Raw genomic sequence first — 14,482 nt, 5'->3', positions numbered from 1 at the left:
GAAAACATGGTGAGAGAAGGTTCTCCTGCAGTCAGATGAAGTGTGGCAATGAAATGGCAGTTGAAAAAATGAGAGTTTGAAATGAAAAAAACTGTGGAGTTTCTGTGTTCATGAAGCAGTAACAGTGATTGGTGGATTTTGATTGCTGAAAACAAAAAGTTAGGGTGCACGGATGTGTTCTTTGAAAGATGTATTTTGAGTGGTCAATAAAAAGTCATTAAATGAAAGAATGCACTGGATATGCAGGTGCACTGAGAGTTCAGAGTTCAATTGCAACATTGTTGTGTGAACTTGCAAACAACAGAGTTCTTCCAGGAGGTGGTTGCCATGCAGATAAAGCAGAAAGGGCAGAGGGGGGATGGGTTTTCATTTGAAAAAAGTGAGGGAAGACTTTTGATTGGGTGACATGAGAGATATGTGTGAAGAATTACAGCATTTCTGTGCTTTTCATAGCTGCAGACTCTGGAGTGCATACCTTTTGCTCTGCTGCAGACAAATTGGTGTGTTTCTGAGACTGTTTTCAAACTCAAAGTATTTGCTAAGGTGAGAAAATATTTCTTTACTTTAGATAGAGAATAGTGTGCTTTAAGGAGAAAATTATGATTTATGTGGCGCAAATTGCTTGTAAATATGCTCTCACATGTGTATGGAAAATTTTGATTTTGAATGTTTGTGTTACATAGCCATGTTAAAAGTGACCCAACCATGCTGGAAAGGCAATCAAAAAATGCTTTCATGTGTTTTATTGACATTTTAAGTCATTTTCCCATGTGCAGTGTTTAGAAATTATGATTTGAAAATCGTTTTTGGGGAAAAGGAATTGTTTTTAAAATCATGACAAGGAGATAATGGTGTATACTTCTTTATAAGGCTATTGACTGTCCCTGATGTTATTTTTCTCATTTTAGTGTAAGACCTTTCTCTGTGGCGCAAATTGCTTGTAAATATGCTCCCACATGTGCATGGAAAATTTAGAGTTTGAATGTTTGTGTTACATAGCCATGTTAAAAGTGACCCTACCATGCAGGGAAGCCAATCAAAAAACGCATTTATGTGTCTTAAGGACATTTTAAGTCATTTTCCCATGTGCAGTTTTTAGAAATTATGATTTGAAAATCGTTTTTGGGGAAAAGGAATTGTTTTTAAAATCATGACAAGGACATAATGGTGTATGCTTCTTTATAAGGCAATTGACTGTCCCTGATGTTATTTTTCTCATTTTAGTGTAAGACCTTTCTCTGTGGCGCAAATTGCTTGTAAATATGCTTCCACGTGTGCATGGAAAATTTTGATTTTGAATGTTTGTGTTACATAGCCATGTTAAAAGTGACCCAACCATGCTCGAAAGGCAATCAAAAAACGCTTTCATGTGTTTTAATGACATTTTAAGTCATTTTCCCATGTGCAGTGTTTAGAAATTATGATTTGAAAAACGTTTTTGGGGAAAAGGAATTGTTTTTAAAATCATGACAAGGACATAATGGTGTATGCTTCTTTATAAGGCAATTGACTGTCCCTGATGTTATTTTTCTCATTTTAGTGTAAGACCTTTCTCTGTGGCGCAAATTGCTTGTAAATATGCTCCCACATGTGCATGGAAAATTTAGATTTTGAATGTTTGTGTTACATAGCCATGTTAAAAGTGACCCTACCATGCAGGAAAGCCAATCAAAAAACGCTTTTATGTGTCTTAAGGACAATTTAAGTAATTTTCCCATGTGTAGTGTTTTGAAGTTATGAAAAAACCATAGGTTATAGATTATATATAGTTAGGAATTAGCATTTACAAAACCTTGAAAATTCACTGAAAAAACCATAGGTTATAGACCATATATAGTTAGGAATTAGCATTTAAAAAACCTTATTTTACTCACACAAAACCATTGAAATTCCATATATAGTTAGTTGCACTAACTATATATCGCGCACCCGCAATCCACTGCTGATGATGTCACATATTACATCATTCATGACATGGTCAGTGACATCACTGATGACATCACTGATGACATCTCAAATGACATCACTGATGATAACATCCAGTGATTATGTGTTTCTGTAAAGTTTAAATATGTTTTACATATTGAAGAATGAGTGGATGTATAAGTGTCTGAATGAAGGTTTTAGTAGGTGCGTGATTGACTGTATGAGTGAGTGATTAAATGCGTCTTACTAAATGCACGGGTTAGTGACTAAACTGTCTGAAAGTGTGCATCAGTATGTCTGTTGTTGTGCAAGCTGCTGCATGTGTTGATCAGTAGCTATATAAGTAGCTGTATGGGTTATTGATTGGTTGCACAAGTATTTGTATGGGAGACTGAGTGTGTGTATGGCTGGCTGGGAGGTGTGTGACTCTGTGCAGATCAATGTGTACTTGTATCAGTGATTCTATAAGAGAGTAAGTATGTGTTAGTATATGTTTGAAAATGTAAGGTACTCTATGTTTAACTGTGTAGATTAGAAAATGGAAGTGTGATTGATTGTTTACAGGACTGACTAGGTGTGTGAGTAACTCCATGGATGAGTGGCAGAGTGTGAGTGTCTGTATAGGTGTATGAGTGCATATGATAGTGTTGTAAAGATGAGTGATTGTATGTATGAATGATTGTATGGGTGAATGAGTGAATGTGTGTGTAGACGTAGGAATCAGTGAGTGCGTATGTAGTAACTAGTATTGGTGTGTCAATGGTTTCAAAAATTATACTCTGTATTTAACACTGGGTTGTAACAGAGGATATATTAAAGTGTGAGGAGATGCATTGTATTGTCACATTAATGATATCATCATTGATGTGACCATTGATGTCAAATGAGATGTCATCAGTGATGTCACTGACCATGTCATGAATGATGTAATATGTGACATCATCAGCAGTGGATTGCGGGTGCGCGATATATAGTTAGTGCAACTAACTATATATGGAATTTCAATGGTTTTGTGTGAGTAAAATAAGGTTTTTTAAATGCTAATTCCTAACTATATATGGTCTATAACCTATGGTTTTTTCAGTGAATATATATATATATATATATACATAAATATATATAGCGCAATCTTCAGACCTCCACACACAAGCGGCGAAAGAAGAGGCAGACCCCACGATATCCAGGCAAGTTGTATTTATTCACGAGCCTTTCAAATATATATATATATATATATATATATTTCTCCCCATTTTCTCCTTCTTCGAAGAATACAAGCAGACTGCTTCTGGATGCTTAAAGTGTTTTTATTTAAGGCACAGAATCTGGCTGCCTACCGATGCGTTTCGCCACTAAGGCTTGGTCACGGTAAAAAACAGTTTGTGCTAGGTGCTATTTACATATAGATTGGTTTGCACAGAAATAGGACTATACTGGTCACTTTGTTCATTGGTTTCGGCAGACATCTCTAAGTGGTCAACAGTATTATAAATTATGCATGCTTACATTTTACAGCACAGTAATATACTATTTTTATCTATTATTCAATATCCCACACATATACATTCGATGTTGCTCGAACCAAGATTTCAATGTCTTTAGCTGGTATACATTACATATCGCCCCAGTGGGCTTAGGTACACCTGATCACTGTGAGCCCAAGTGGGCACTCGTATTATGGACAACATACAGTGTTTATACTGTTTCACGATTCCATAGTGTCCCAAGTTGTTTCAATAGTTTCCCCATTCCTGTACAATCAAAAGAGGAAGACAAATAGCAATAAATGTGTACGAAAGTTTAAAAATAAGTTTTTTTATTTATATTTACATAATAAAATCTTATTCAAGAAGTGCTCGGACTGAATCTATTCTACTCTGTTAATGATGTCACAGATGAACTGCAATTGACTGTAGTGTCTCAAAATCAACAATGTATCTTGATTCTAATATTCTCAATTGATGCAGTCTATCCCCCCCTCTCACGGATTGATTGACTGCATCTAGCACCACATATTTAAGTAGATTGTCATTTTGGTCATGGTATGTCTTAAAGTGGCGAGCAACAGGGTACTGTTCATTGTTATTCCTAATTGCTCTTTTATGTTCTAATATCCTAATCTTCGCCCTGTGTTTCGTGCTACCAATATAGAATTTTTCACAGGGGCAGATTAGACAATAGACACAAAATTCAGTATTGCAATCAAAGGGCCCTTTGATTGTGAACATTCTAGAACTGTTCGGTACCTTGATCTTCATACAGTTATTACTGCCTTTGCAGGCTTTACATTTCATACAGCACTCAAAAACCTCCTGTGCCTGATTTGTTTGCTTTAGTCTTAGACATTATTGCATTTTTACTTAAATCATCCTTCAACGATTTCCCCTTTCTAAAGGTTATCTGCGGGGTATCTTTCACATATTGACTCAAGAATGCATCCGTTGTTAAGATTGGCCAGTTCTTAGTCAAGATTTGGAGAACCTTATAAGCCTGACCTGAATAGGTGGTGATGAACCTCACCGTTTTTACTTCATCTTTTAACAGCCTTTGTTTGGGTATCAATAAGTCATCTCTTGGTATCTTATTAACTCTTTCAACGGCTTGACTAATTGTTTTTTTAGTGTACCCTCTCTCACTGAACCGGTCAATCATCACCAATTTTTCTGCTTCATATTCCTACATACTGCTACTATTTCTTTTTGCTCTTAGCAATTCCCCATAGGGGATGCTTTGAATTAAGCTGTAAGGGTGAGCACTTGAGGCAAAAAGGAGGCTATTGCCCGCAGTTTCTTTTCTGTGAAGTTTTGTTAGTAGTTTGTGATTTTGTACTTCTACTATCACATCTAGGAATATAACCTTTTCCTTACTTATCTGGGATGTTAACTTAATATTCCAATCGTTCTCATTGAGGGCGGCAATATAGTTTTTAGCACTCATTTCATCTCCTTTCCATATCATAAATATGTCGTCTATAAAGCGGGTCCAAAAAATGACCCGCTCTCCCTGGTCACCTTGGCTACTGGACACCTGCTCCTCCCACCAGCCCATGAACAAGTTCGCGTAGCTGGGAGCGAACTAGGTGCCCATCGCCGTCCCTTGTGTCTGTCTGTACAGCTTGTCATTGAAATAGAAAACGTTGTTGGTTAGGCAGTAATAAGCCATATCAACCAACATTTAAGTATGGAGCAGTGTTGTTATAGATCTGGCTCTCAAAAAGTGTCTTATAGCTCTAATTCCTGTGTCATGTTGAATAGATGTGTATAAACTGGTCACATCCAGTGTGACCAGTAAATAATCAGGTTCCCAAGATAAGTCATTGATCATATTCAGGAAGTGCATGGCGTCCCTGATATAAGCTGGCAATGAAAGTACAAATGGTCTTAGAAAAAAATCTATATATTTTGATGTCTTTTCCAATTGTGACCCCATAGAGGACACAATTGGCCCACCCGGTGATGATATGGGGTTTTTGTGCAGTTTGGGTAGAAGGTATAGAATTGAAGTTTTGGGGTGTTTGCATCTCAATCCATAATATTCCCCTTTTTCCAATATGCCAATCTCATACCAGTGTAGAAGCATCTCATCATATTTTACATAAGAGGCTGTTAACTCTTCAGTAGTTGCTTGCTGGTAGCATTGATCATCATCAAGTTGTCTTAAGCCCTCGATTAAATAGTCTGTTTTTCCCCAAACAACAACATTCCCCCCCTTATCAGACTGCCGAATCACTATGGAGTCATCACTCCTAAGGGAGTCAAGTGCTTTAGACTGCTAAGAAGTTAGATTATGCTTAGCTAAGCCTTTAGTGCAATAGCCTATTTTTTTAAGATCTCTTGTAACACTCTTTTCAAAAACATCTATTGCATCACAATGGATAACAGGTACAAATGTTGACTTCGGCTTGAAACCACTTTTACATGGTTTGTCAACTAACATCTCCAAATTGTCTAAATTAAGCAAAGGATCGTCATGATGTTCAATGGCCTCATCCAATTCAGTCACTGTTTGCAAAGCCTCAGTGTCCGATAAACTCAGAGTACTTTGAGGATCTCCTATTGACTCTGTTCCCCTGTTTGGCGTATGAAATTGGAACAATTTTTTCAATTTTAACACGTTTTGGGACCCCCCTTTTTCCTCGGCCCCCGCTTGCCCAATCACCCCAAAACTTTTAAGATAGGAGCGGAGCAGAGCGCTCCACGAGTTTTGAAAAATTAATGAAGATTCGTCAATCGGCACAAAAGTTATTGGGAATAGAATGTTGCGATTTTCCTATGGTAACTAGGTCCTAACTATAACTACCTTCTGGCGACCGGCAGTAGGTAATGTATCAATATATATGTTTATAGATACATATATAAGTATCTACATATATATATATATATATATATATATATATATATATATATATATATATATATATATATATATTACCTACTGGCGATAGCCAGCAGGTATATATAGTTAGGATTGGCTACCATAGAAAATCCGCAACATTCTATTGGGAATAACTTTGGCGCCGGTTGAGGAATTTGCGTGTAATTTTCCAAAATTATGGCCAGCTCTGCTGCACTCCTTCCCTGAAAGTTTCGGGGGGGATTCGTGAAGTGGGGGCTGAGAAAAAATGGGGGTCCTAAAACGTGTTTTCGCCATGTTAATTTTCATAGGACGTTCTGACAAGTCTACAGCCCGAATCGCTGAACGGAATTACACCAAACTTGGCAAAATTGTAGAGACTGGTACGCAGAAGTGCCTTTGCTATATTTGGTGAAAATTGCTCCAGTGGTTTTTATGAAAATTAACTTAAAAAAAACATATATATCTGGGCGGAGCCTAACCACACATCTGATCTGATTGGCTGTCAGCACTTCATCCAAGAAGTGTTGGCAGCCATCTTGGGACCAATATACATGATAGCACCTCATTAAAAAGCATTGTAGTTAATAGAGGGTTTTAGGACTTTAGTTACATTATAAATCATTTGTTGATGGTACCATTCCCATTTTAGGAATTGTGGTGTGTTCTAAGGTGATTTTACCATGTGAAAAAGCCTTCTGCTGGGATATCATGAATCATGTTTGAAAGAAAACTATTATCTCATGCTTTTCCCATAGTGGTTTGGAAGGGGATCTATAAGCTAAACTGAAAGCAAATGTTCTGTAAATTCACATTATCTTTCTCAGTCATGTTAGAATGAAGTCTGACATTCTCAGTAAAACATGTACATTCAACAAAGACAGAGACTGTCAGTTGATTCCTTTGTGTTCTACTGCAGCCTCCTAGGGTGTTCTAAAGAACAACTAGAGCGCTAACAGTCCTACTTATTACAAAGGTATGGCACACCTGAAGCCATCTTGATTGGAATAAAGTGGTAACTCTTAAAACATTTAATTTGAAATGGAACAAAATGAGGGGGTATATTTTGCCATAGAAAGTATGATTAGTGCTGCAGAAAGAAAAATTAGGGCACATTTTGAGTGACTTCTCAAATCCTCTTCAATTTTATTAAACAATTCTGACATGCAGTCTCCCAAGATGGCCACCTGAGACAAAAGAGCCCAAATGTAGCCCAAATATCACCAGATGTAGCCCAAGTATAGCCCAATGACAGAATGCCCCAGAGTGTTCTAAAGAACAACTAGAGCGCTAACAGTCTTACTTATGACAAAAGTATGGCACACCAGAAGCCATCTTGATTGGAATGAAGTGGTAAGTCTGAAAACATTTAATTTAAAAAGGAACAAAATGAGGGGGTTCATTTTGCCATAGAAAGTATGATTAGTGCCTCAGAAAGAACAATTAGGGCACATTTTGAGTGACTTCTCAAATCCTCTTCAATTTCATTAAAAACATTCTGACATTCAGACAGAAACATGCACTTTGAATACCAGCAGCAGACTTCCCTGGTGAGCAGTAGCTTTACTACAGTGATCTAATGAGCAACTAGAGTGCTAACATTCAGAATTTATGGCAAATGTGTGACACATCTGAATGCCTTCTTGATGGAACCAAAGTAAACAAGCATTGAAAATGCAATAGATCTCACCCTCTTTTAAGTTAAAGCCATTCTGTTTGTAATGAGGTGGCTTTTTAGCTTTCCTTTTATTAGTGTTTTTTTAACTTTCATGTAAATAACATGCATATGTATGTATATATGTATATGTATGCATGCATTTATATTTGTATATATATAGATATACAGATTATATATGTTTATATATGTATGTATATATATATATATATATATATATATACACACATACATATATATAAAAGCATATGCATATATATGCATATATATATCTGTATATGTGTGCGTGTAGAGAGAGGTAGAGAGGAAGAGGTGTAGAGGTAGAGAGGTAGAGGTAGAGAGGTAGAGGTAGAGATGTAGAGACTAGTAGAGAGAGAAGTAGAGCGAGGTAGAGAGGTAGAGAGTAGAGAGTGAGTAATAGAGAGTAGAGAGTGAGTAGTAGAGAGTAGTAGAGAGCAGTAGAGAGAGTAGCAGAGAGTGAGTAGTAGAGAGTAGTAGAGTTAATAGTAGAGTGAGTAGTTGAGAGTAGTAAAGAATGAGTAGTAGCGAGTGAGTAGTAGAGAGTGAGTAGTAGAGAGCAGTAGAGAGTGAGTAGTAGAGAGTAGTAAAGAGTGAGTAGTAGAGAGTAGTAGAGAGTGAGTAGTAGAGAGTGAGTAGTAGAGAGTAGTAGAGAGTGAGTAGCAGAGAGAGAGAATAGTAGAGAGTAGTAGAGAGTGAGTAGTAGAGTGAGTAGTAGAGACTAGTAGAGAGAGAGTAGAAGAGAGTGAGTAGTAGAGAGTAGTAGAGAGTGAGTAGTAGAGTGAGTAGTAGAGAGTGAGTAGTAGAGAGTAGTAGAGAGAGAGTAGTAGAGAGTGAGTAGTAGAGAGTGAGTAGTAGAGAGAGAGTAGTAGAGAGTGAGTAGTAGAGAGTAGAGAGTAGTAGAGAGTAAGTAGTAGAGAGTAGTAGATAGTGAGTAGTAGGGAGTGAGTAGTAGAAAGAGAGTAGTAGAGAGTAGTAGAGTAGTAGAGAATGAGTAGTAGAGAGTGAGTATAAGAGAGTAGTGGAGTAGGAGAGAGTAAGTAGTAGAGAGTAGTGGAGAATATTCCAAAGTTCGGCACAGCACCACTTGCACAATAAGTCCAATCAAATCATATCACTTAGAGTCCTTATTGAAGCGCTGAATCTTGGTGTATATTCAAATACTTTTATTTTCCTTAAGTTTATGTACCACAGCCAGCCGACACGTTTCGTTCTGTACAACAGAACTTCTTCAGGGCGTTCTTATTTCCTTCAAGTTATGTCGGTATTCTGTTGTCATATAACTAGATATTTCTTCCAAATGTTAGACGAGACGTAAGTACATTCTTATTCAAAGTGACTAGGTATCAATTTTACCCACACAATTCGGGCAGACTTGAGTAATTTATAGCATCCTCAAAGTCAGTCTTTCAAAACTTCCAAAGAATAGGACATGATAATCCAAATCCAAATGTTTCTCAAGATAAGTCATTTTCAATCGTTCGGAATATCGGCGTTTGGGCAGATGTGACCCAGGGACCCCCAGTATGCAAGGGGAATTACATTTCACTCATACAAAACCATTGAAATTGCTCCTACATAGTTAGTTGTACTAACTATATTTCGCGCACCCGCAATCCACTGCTGATGATGTCACATATTACATCATTCATGACATGGTCAGTGACATCACTGATGACATCTCAAATGACATCACTGATGACATCATCCACGTGACAATCACATACACCTTTTCATACACTAGTAAAATCTTTCATCACTCTTTGTAAAATACAGAGTATCATATTTGAATCCATTGTTACAGCAATACAAGTATCTAAAAACCCACTCAGTGATTCATAGATGTATACACACATCTAATCACTTACCTGTAGATTCACTCATACATGCTGTCAATGAACAATAGAACACTATCAAAAATACTTATACACCTAAATCGACATTACACACCAGCACACATCCTATTCACATATGAAGTCATCCTACTCACTTATGCAAACAATGGATCATACTTACATATTTACTTAGCCACACACTTATACAAACACAACTTCATCTATTCATTTAGATAGTAAGTCATACTTAGTGAATTATAAAATCATTATTACAAGTATAAAGTTATCCATACAGTCACTCACACAATCATTGAGTCTTATGTATACTTATTTATATACAACAACTGACACATACACTGCCTTTTATTTTTCTAGTTTATTGGACATGTACCATTGAGAAATATATTTGTTCATCACCACACCCATAAACATATTCACTCACCCAAACAATTGTTAGAACATGTAGTTTTAACTTCATATATCTAGTGAATCAACTATTCACACATCTTTGGGCAGTCACACACCCCCCACTGAACCACACACGCATTCACTCTCCCATACAAATACTCAGTTAACTAATCAATAACTAATATAGACTTTCACATAGCTAGTAACCAATTGGAGAACCAGTTTACACAACAACTGACAAAGTGATACAGATATTCAAACAGTTTAGTCACTATCCACTATATTTAGTGAGACACTATAACTTGGTCAAGTAAACAGTCAATCACAGTGATACTAAATCCTCCATCCAAATATTTATTTTTATATATCCACTCATTCTTCAATGCAAATTGCTATATATATAATGCATATTTAAATACCGAAGCAAACCACATTCACTGGATGATGTCATCAAACATGATTCATGATATCCCAGCAGAAGGCTTTTTCACATGGTAAAATCACCTTAGAACACACCACAATTCCTAAAATGAGTATGGTACCATCAGATGTGTGGTTAGGCTCCGCCCAGATATATATGTGTTTTTGAAGTTAATTTTCATAAAAACCACTGGAGCAATTTTCACCAAATATAGCAAAGGCACTTCTGCGTACCAGTCCCTACAATTTTGCCAAGTTTGGTGTAATTCCGTTCAGCGGTTCAGGCTGTAGACTTGTCAGAACGTACTAGAAAGTAAACCTAACAGAACACTACAAACGTCCTATGGAAATTAACATGGGGAAAACACGTTTTGGGACCCCCCTTTTTTCTCAGCCCCCACTTCACGAATGAAGTCTGACATTCTCAGTAAAACATGTACATCCAACAAGAGCAGAGACTGTCAGTTGATTCCTTTGTGTTCTACTGCAGCTTCCCAGAGTGTTCTAAAGAACAACTAGAGCTCTAACAGTCCTACTTATGACAAACGTATGGCACACCTGAAGCCATCTTGATTGGAATAAAGTGGTAATTTTTAAAACATTTTATTTAAAAAGGAACAACATGAGGGGGTTCATTTTGCCATCGAAAGTATGATTAGTGCTGCAGAAAGAAAAATTAGGGCACATTTTGAGTGACTTCTCAAATCCTCTTCTATTTCATTAAGAAATTCTGACATGCAGACTGAAACATGCACTTTCAATACCAGCAGCAGACTTCCCTCGTGAGCAGTAGCTTTACTACAGTGATCTAATAAGCAACTAGAGTGCTACCATTCTGAATTTATGGCAAATGTGTGACACATCTGAATGCCTCCTTGATGGAATCAAAGTAAAAAACTGCAAATATTTCATACTGAGGAGACTGTAGTAAATGAGGAAATTAGGAAACTTCATAACAAATACATCTCCCAAGATGGCCACCAGAGACAAATGAGCCCAAATGTAGCACAAATATCACCCAGATGTAGCCCAAATATAGCCCAATGACAGAATGTCCCAGAGGGTTCTAAAGAATAACTAGAACGCTAACAGTCTTACTTATGACAAAAGCATGGCACACCTGAAGCCATCCTGATTGGAATGAAGTGTTAACACTTAAAACATTTAATTTGCAAAGGAACAAAATGAGGGGGTTCATTTTGCCACAGAAATTATGATTAGTGCTGCAGAAAGAACAATTATGGCACATTTTGACTTCTCAACTCCTCTTCTATTTCATAAAAAAATTCTGACATGCAGATTGAAACATGCACTTTGAATAGTGGAGTGGTGTGGCTCACTGGTTAGAGGCGGCAGACCCGGAAGCAGAGAACGGCCCGGGACCAGGGTTCAATTCCCGATGCGGCAGGGTCGTGGACCAGGGTCAGCGGACTCGACAATTCTCGCCTCGGTGCCTACTCTAACCAGGGATCACACTCGGCAACTCTGGGCATTAAGCTTGCCTCATCTCTACAACGGCCCCTGACAGACGCCGGGGATGCCTGGTTTCACCTTGGAGATACCCAGAAGGGACCATCTCACAGGGAAAGCCAGGACGGGTTCCCCAGCGGTCTCCAGCGCCGGGACGCTTACAGGCAGCTGTGCGCTTTACAAGTCCAACACATTTACATTACATTTACATACATATTTGTATTTATATAGATATGCATTTTATATATATGTTTATATATGTATGTATATATATATTCACTGAAAAAACCATAGGTTATAGACCATATATAGTTAGGAATTAGCATTTACAAAACCTTGAAAATTCACTGAAAAAACCATAGGTTATAGACCATATATAGTTAGGAATTAGCATTTAAAAAACCTTATTTTACTCACACAAAACCATTGAAATTCCATATATAGTTAGTTGCACTAACTATGTATCGCGCACCCGCAATCCACTGCTGATGATGTCACATATTACATCATTCATGACATGGTCAGTGACATCACTGATGACATCACTGATGACATCTCAAATGACATCACTGATGACATCACTGATGACATCTCATTTGACATCAATGACCACATCACTGATGATATCATTCATGTGACAATACAATGCATCTCCTCACATTTTAATATAACCTCTGTTTCACCCAGTGTTAAATACAGAGTATAATTTTTGAAACCATTGACACACCAATACTAGTTACTACATACGTACTCACTGATTCCTACGTCTACACACACATTCACTCATTCACCCATACAATCATTCATACATACAATCACTCATCTTTACAACACTATCATATGCACTCATACACCTATACAGACACTCACACTCTGCCACTCATCCATGGAGTTACTCACACACCTAGTCAGTCCTGTAAAGAATCAATCACACTTCCATTTTCTTGTCTATACAGTTAAACATAGAGCACCTTACATTTTCAAACATATAGTAACACATACTTACTTTCTTATACAATCATTGATACAAGTACACATTGATCTGCACAGAGTCACACACCTCCCAGCCAGCCACACACACACTCAGTCTCCCATACAAATACTTGGACAATCAATCAATAACCCATATAGTTAATCATATAGCTACTGATCAACACATGCAGTAGTTTACAGAACAACAGACATAATGATGCACAAATTAAGACAGTTTAGTCACTAACCCATGCACTCAGTGAGACACATTTAATCACTCACTCATACATTCAGTCATGCACCTACTAAATCCTTCGTCCAGACAGTTATACATCTACTCATTCTTCAATATCTAAAACATATTTAAACTTTACAGAAACACACAGTCACTGGATGATGTCATCAGTGATGTCATCAGTGATGTCATTTGAGATGTCATCAGTGATGTCATCAGTGATGTCACTGACCATGTCATGAATGATGTAATATGTGACATCATCAGCAGTGGATTGCGGGTGCGCGATACATAGTTAGTGCAACTAACTATATATGGAATTTCAATGGTTTTGTGTGAGTAAAATAAGGTTTTTTAAATGCTAATTCCTAACTATATATGGTCTATAACCTATGGTTTTTTCAGTGAATTTTCAAGGTTTTGTAAATGCTAATTCCTAACTATATATGGTCTATAACCTATGGTTTTTTCAGTGAATTTCATTGGTTTTTTAATAGCTAATATCAAAACCTTTACAATGTATTATTCTTTAAAAAGAAAAATATTTTTTACATGTTTTTTATACAATTTTTTTTGTATTTTTTTTGTTTCGCTCCCAGTACGCGTACCGGTTAGCTTCCCGTTAGCTCAATCCGGAGGCGCGACCCGGTACGCGAACTGGTAAACGTTCCTTTTGCGCACCTCTCGCGTTACAAAACAACATGGTGACGCTTCGCGTCAGCATGACGTTTCGCGTTCTCGCGTAATACGTCATATTACGTGCTACGTTTGCGTACCCGGAAGCGCACCGGTACGCGAACCGGAAGCGATCCGCGGCGCGGCGCCGACCGCGTAATGTAAACATAGCAGGTCATGTGACTCGATAATAACACTTTTCATTGGTTCATTTCACTTTTGGTTTCCTAATGATGTAATACAAGGTCATGTGATCTAAAATGGACACTTGTCATTGGTTTAGAACTTTTGTTTTTCCCAAATGATGAAAACCCCTCCTTCTTTCATCACTCTGACTTTCATCTTGCTGAGAGAAAGACCCTTTATTGAGACTTTGTGATGGCTTCATTAGTAGCTTCAGCTGGTGCTAGCCCACCACCTCCACCAAATCCAAGAAAGAGAGGACCACCTGCAGAAGTAATTCTGCAAGAAGAGGAAGAACAGGAAGAGGAGGAAGAG

The sequence above is a fragment of the Lissotriton helveticus genome, chromosome 1_1, assembly GCF_964261635.1.
Source record: "Lissotriton helveticus chromosome 1_1, aLisHel1.1, whole genome shotgun sequence".
Lineage (NCBI taxonomy): Eukaryota > Metazoa > Chordata > Amphibia > Caudata > Salamandridae > Lissotriton > Lissotriton helveticus.
Note: the sequence above shows the minus strand (reverse complement) of the source record.